The sequence below is a fragment of the Nycticebus coucang genome, chromosome 6, assembly GCF_027406575.1.
Source record: "Nycticebus coucang isolate mNycCou1 chromosome 6, mNycCou1.pri, whole genome shotgun sequence".
Classification (NCBI taxonomy): Eukaryota; Metazoa; Chordata; class Mammalia; order Primates; family Lorisidae; genus Nycticebus; species Nycticebus coucang.
In genome coordinates, this window is record NC_069785.1 from 12482710 (window position 1) to 12489413 (window position 6704).

Genomic DNA, 6704 nt, shown 5'->3' on the forward strand with positions numbered 1-6704 from the left:
TGTACGAAATTGCCATCATTATCGAAAACCATGTCTGCTTCTATCAGAAGGACTTCAGAGTTCCAGTTGTACTGAAGGGCCCAGCACCGAACTCTAACTCTGTGGTGAGGCAGAGGGGAGAGGGTGAGAAAAGCGGCTGCAAGCTACAGTTTTAAAAGAGAAGAGCCATTTTTTCCTCTAGTTCTAAATAAGTAATTGACTTGGGGCTTCTGCCGAATGCCAGCACCTTATCTCAAGACAGTTGTAACATAGCAACCCCAGTTTTTTTCGCAGCCAAAAAAACAATTTTTAACAAACTTTATAGTAACTCTTTAATTGCTGGAAAAGGAGGATTCTGACTACAAGTGGGTTATTTACACTACGATGTTGACTAACTCCCACCCAGAGATATTGAGGGCCATGGGAGACAGAGGGGAGAAAGGCTGGTCAGCAGAGAGAGTCACAGCTGCTGTCCCCCCAGGTGAAAGTTGGCCCTTGTACCCTAACCACAACAGGGAGGGGTCTCATAGCCTCGGGCAGGGTCAGTTCCAGATAGAGTCAGCCAATCCAACATGCACTCCTTTGTTCTCATAGCCTCCAGGTAGGGCCAGTCCCGGACAGAATCAGCCAATCCTAAACCTCCTAAGTCACCTCAGTCCCTGCCGACCAACCCCCCAGCTTGGCCCCAGTTTCCCCCAGGAAATTTCCCCCGCATTTTATTGCAACCCGAAATGCATCACTCCAAAGAGTATAAAACCTGCCATCTTTTTGCCTGGGGGGTCGTCCCCTCTGAGCAGATACGGCCCAAGAATGCTTGAATAAAGTCAATCCTTTTGTTTTTTGCATGTGTGTCTGGTGATCTGTCAGTGGCAGCATTTGGTCTTAAGAGTACAAGCTTGTCATTTAGTCGTGCTGATCCTTCCAAGTGACCGTTCCATTGAGCGGGCAGTGTTGGGTCCTGCGGTTTTGCCCTTTCACGTCTGGTAACTAATGACGCAGGTCAACATTTTCGATGCTCCTTGACCGTGTGAACATTTCTATCTCTGAGGTGTTTGTTCAATGCTTTATTCATGGATTTTGCTCCAGATAATGTTATCAAAAAGAGGTATCCCCCTCTTCCAGCTCTTTCTGGCAATTAGTCCCAAGTTAAGAATACCATGCATGAGAGAAAGCTGAGCTAGAAATATTGGAATTTTTTTTTTTTTTTTTTTGCTGTGTAATCGTAGTCAAATGTTTTTTCCACACTTTGAACTTATACTGTGTTCTTATCTATTATTAGGGTGACAAAAAATACATGTAGTCTCTGTAATTTGTACCTTTTTTCTAGGTTTGTTTCATTCCATGCTAAGTATTTTTTTAGAACTCAATAATTTAACCATATTTCATATGAAATTAATATTTTTAAAAAATAATTATTTGAGTATAATTTTATTTTAATTACATTTGTGCAATGATATTTTGTGTGGTTACAACTTAACTTGTAAATTATCTCATTCCAGGGCCTCTAGTTGTTTTTCTCATGCTTTGTCAGGGTTGTACGCCTGAATTGAACTATCTTTGATTATACTCAGTACAAAGCTTATAGGTAAAATAATCTTTAACTACAGTCATCATATAATATTTACCATTGCATGCAAATCAGTGAGATTAATGTATTGCCCATATACTGTTAGTCCTTTGAAAACTGACATTGGAAGATTTAATCATTTATGGTTTCTAAAATGCTTTGTTTAGTATCTTGTAACTTCAGGTGGAGAGACTCCTCAGGAAATATCATACTCAAAGCAACTGGGAAATATCTTAGATGGTGTGGTTAGAGAAAACCTCTCTGACCACATTTTTCTATCACGGTTCCTATATACAGCATGTAGGCAATAAATTTTAAAATTCATGAAAAATAAAAAGTTTCTTATTGATACAGGTTCCCCAGTCCGGGCCTCACAGAGACTCTTCTATTTTTCAGGCCTAGGTAGGCTCTGAAATCAGTTTCATCACAGACCCCATCTCTAGACCAAACAGGCCGTCTGTGGGACACATTCTCTAGACACAAACAAGCTCCTAAAAAGCAGCCTGACTGAGATCTCCTCTGGGCTGCTTCTCCTGAAGCCTAAGGTGGGACCACATTCCTCTGTACTATGGCAATTTTACAAGTAATTTCTACCCAAACCCCTAGTGCAAAACAGTTGTGACCTATTCCAGACATCAATTCTATCTCCCCAGTGACACCCAACCACAGGAAAAGCAATATGTAAAACTCAAAACAGAAGGCCCACCTGGGTTCCCCACTCGGGCCTCCTCTTTCTGTTATCTGTCTATTCATCAGTAAAATCTATTCTTTTGCTTACATGGTGGTTCGCGCATTTATTCTTCAAATCTCAGGGACCAAGGACCTGGTGGAGAAAAATTCCAGCTCCATTACTGAGTGGTAAACAGGGTTGTAGACATGTGAAGATGTTTAGAAACCACCATTCAGAATTCTTCATTCTACTTCCAATGTGTTTGGAGGTGGCTGTTACATCACCACTGGCGGCTTCCTGATTCTGGGTTGTTTTCTATCTTTTTTTTTTTTTGTAGAGACAGAGTCTCACTTTATGGCCCTCAGTAGAGTGCCATGGCATCACATAGCTCACAGCAACCTCCAACTCCTGGGCTTAAGCGATTCTCTTGCCTCAGCCTCCCAAGTAGCTGGGACTACAGGTGCCCGCCACAACACCCGGCTATCTTTTTGTTGCAGTTTGGCCGGGGCCAGGTTTGAACCCACCACCCTCGGTATATGGGGCCGGCACCTTACCGACTGAGCCACAGGTGCCGCCCTCTGGGTTGTTTTCGATCTTTTTTTTTTTTTTCCTTTGAATTTCATCTCTGGGCTGAATGCTTGAAGACATGACTCCCCTTCTCAGTGATTGAGAAAGGACTATGTTGATGGATAATCATTTCTTATTGATACGCATTCAGGGGACTAGCCCCTTTAAAACTCCCTGTGTGGAGTGAGAGCCTCCCGTTTCTGACTTGGCCCTCCCAGGAGCAGGTGCAGAGGACACAAGCTCAAGTGTGGAAACCTGGGTTCTGGTACCCGGCCTGCTCAGCTTTGAAGTAGCCTGATGGGTACAACAGGAGGATGACAATTATGTAGACCACGAAAAACAGTGGCAAAAAATGGTGCTCAGCAAGCCATAGCTTTAGCTTCAGTGAATAGCCTGCTACCTTAGACTATCATGTTGGAGATGGAAACGTAAAACTTGGGGGATGGGCTGGCTATTTCTGGCAACATTGGAACCTTTGAAGAAAAACAATTGTAACTCTGGGGCTTCCAATTCATAGCTCAAGGCAGGCAGACTTCTTATTTATGTATTTGTATCTACATCTGCATCTGGTATATATATGTATCTATATATTTTTAGTAGTGTCAGGGCTAATAAAGCCAGAAATGAGATGCAGTTTTGTCCTGTGAGTTATTGAATTAAAGTGTAATTGAATTCACAAATGTGCTAGTCTATCATTTGAAAGCTGACTTAATGGTTGGAAAAGAGTGGAGCTTGAGAATTAAAATGGGGTCATTTAGATGGATTTATCTGGATATAAGTTCTGTGTATCCCTTGTGGGCAATTCATGTCACGATGGAAATCTTTTAATTCTTCACCTGAGATAATTGTTTTGGACGGAAGTGTCAATTCCTCTGTCACTCTTACGCTCTGACTACCTCATAGCCTCTAGGCCAAAAACTAGATTCTGGTAGCAGTTTGTCCCAGATGACAATTAAAAATAAGATCAAGATAAAGATCCTTTTCATATATAGCAAGGGTGTCAAAAATGTATACATATTTTAAGAGAGGAAAAGTGTGTATTAAAATTGTAATGCTCAAGGGTTGACGTCTGCAACCGCAAGAGATACCAGATCCAATGTACAAGGTAACAAATGTTATCAGTAGACATTGAATATTACAATTTTAATACAGTTTTTCCTTTCTTAAATTGCGTATTCATTTTTAGCACTGTATGTGTGTACGTGACAAATAGAACAGTATTTTCATTTATGTTGTCAAATACCTGAGCAATTTATGTGGAAATGTATTCTAAATGTGCCAGATAGGAAAAACAAAATAATAGTAGGGCAATGTAATCCATATGGCTATATTTACTTGACATTCTGAATGTAAGGTGCTCCCTAGAGAGAGCCAGGAGTAGTTACAAGGGCTGGTCCCCTTGCGAGATCAAAACCCGGTCTTAGAGTCATAGGTGACTCCACTAAATGATTATGATAAGCACTTTTGGCATAATTCACAGGTGCACTCTGTCACTAGCTCTGAGTTTATGCTCATCTTTGAGAATTCATAATGCCAGTGTTCACTATCAAAGGTAACAGGGCTTGGCGTGAATCATTTTCCCCTTGGATTCAGCGGTCAGGAAGAGCTGAGGATTAGCCCTGAAACCTTGCCCTCCTCATGAAGAAAAAAAGAAAGAACAGTAAATCTGCGAGTGCATTCCTGGGGAAAATGCCAGGACACAGGGTGGTTATTCCTGTCACAGCTCTGTTTGAAGTGTCTGCTTGGCCTGTACAGATGAAACACGGCAGAAGTGGGAAACAAAGCCCATAAAATCTGATGATGACTCCAATTGCGTTTCCAGATGTAGTCTCTTTATAGGAGAAATTAGCATTGCCCTGGGCACCTATTATGCAGCTATCAAACTGCCAAAAGATTTTGCTCTCTCCGGGTGAGTAGAAAACACCGGTTGTCCTTGGCTTTCAACTTGTAATGACAGCACTAAACCTCTATTGTCTCTCTTCCCTTTACAGTTTTCTCTCACAGTTGGCAGAGTTCTAGACTAACTTAATATCTCAGAATATATTACACTCATCTGTCCACACGACGATAAGCTATGCCGAGGCAGACACAGGCAAGACATTCTAACATTTGTCAAGAAACATGTTTGTTAAAGGGAAAAGGAAAACCTATTAAATGTCAGAAGTTTTCCAGTTTTGCATTTTAGTCATGATTGTTGGTGCTTCTGACTTGGCTTGTGTTAGGATTTCCCCTTTAGAGTGAGAGGCAAAGTTATTGCATCTTTAAGCCTGCACACTTGATCTTAGCCAAAAGGCCGAGAAGCGATGCATCTTTAAGCCTGAAATATGGATAGGAGGCTCGTTTAAAATCATTTGACTTGGGAAGTAACATAAGACAAACTCAGTGCATTCTCTTTCTTCAACGGACTTTCAAAGCTGCAAGATTTTTGTGTGAGAATGCAGACTTCACGTTGACTTTAAGAGCTGCTATAGTGGATGAGCACAGTTCTGCACATCAACTCGGCAGAGCCAATGTCACTCAAAAGTCCTGTAGCATATTAGAATGTGTATATGCTCTGTTGCAAATCCTCAAAGAGAAATTACACTGGGGCCCTTCAGGTGTGGAGAAAATACCTTCTGGGATGTAGGGGAGACTAGAAACCATTGGCCTACAAGTAAAGATACAAATTGAGCTGGTCACTGAACAGGCATCATCTGATATACTGAGTCATAAAAGAGTGAGTGACATTCCTATACTATCAGTGAAAATGCAATAGAGAAAAATGGAGTGGGGGCGGCAAGGTGGCTCGTGCCTATAATCCTAGCACTCTGGGAGGCCGAGGCTGGTGGATTGCTTGAGCCTGAGGGTTTGAGAGCAGCCTGAGCAAGAGCAAGACCCTCTGTACTAAAAATAGCTGGCCATTTTGGTGGCACCTGTCATCCCAGTTCTCTTGGGAGACTGGGTCAGGAGGATCTCTTGAGCCCAAGAGTTTGCGATTGCTGTGAGCTGCAGTGACACCAAGGCATTCTACCCAGGGTGTCAGAGTAAGAATTTGTCTCAAAAACAAAAAAGAAAAATGGTCTCCTGCTTGTCCTGAAAACATTAGTAAGTTGCCTCAACTGGTTTGTCACGCTTCCAGAGAAACTATCCTTGTTAATTTCTTTGCCCTTCACCATGAACCAATGTTACTTTGCCCTTGACTATGAACCAACCCACCATCATAGCCTCATAGAAACTTTCTTATAAAAATTTAATTGAGGAAGATAACATTTTGACTTACTTTACCAATAGTTATGCTTGATAAGCTGATGCCAGCTGAAGGCTGAAAACTGTAACATTAAAATCTTATTTGTAGGTTAGCCATGGTGGCTCACACTTGTAATCCTAACACTCTCAGGGGTCAAGACAGGTGGATTGCTTGAGCTCAGGAGTTCCAGCCTGAGCAACAGCAAGACCCTGTTTCTAAAAAGCAGCTGGGCATTGTAACAGGCACCTGTAGTCCCAGCTCCTCGGGAGGCTTAGGAAGCTGAGGCAAAAGGATTGCTTGAGCCCAAGAGTTTGAGGTTGCTGTGAGCTATGATTCCACACTGCTCTCCAAGGGTAACAAAATGAGACTCTGTTGCAAAAAAAAAAAAAAAAAATCTTTTTCATGAGAATAAAGAACTGAATTTACACGGAAGAGGAGAAGCAGTGGGCTGATGAGCCTGGGTTTTGCTGCTTTTACTCAGTGTCGCACTGGTCAGTAGCACTGGCCTTCTAGAATGTTAGGATGACTTTTTGATGAATGGAGTTCAGGTACTGAAAGAATGGAAATAGGCATTGCACTTTCTTATATTTAAAAGTACACTCAAAATCACTTTTTTCTTTTCTATAAGACATGAGCGTCGAGTCTTAACTTTTAAGTGCTATGAACTGACTTGTCCCTTACAGCCTGGAAAAAAT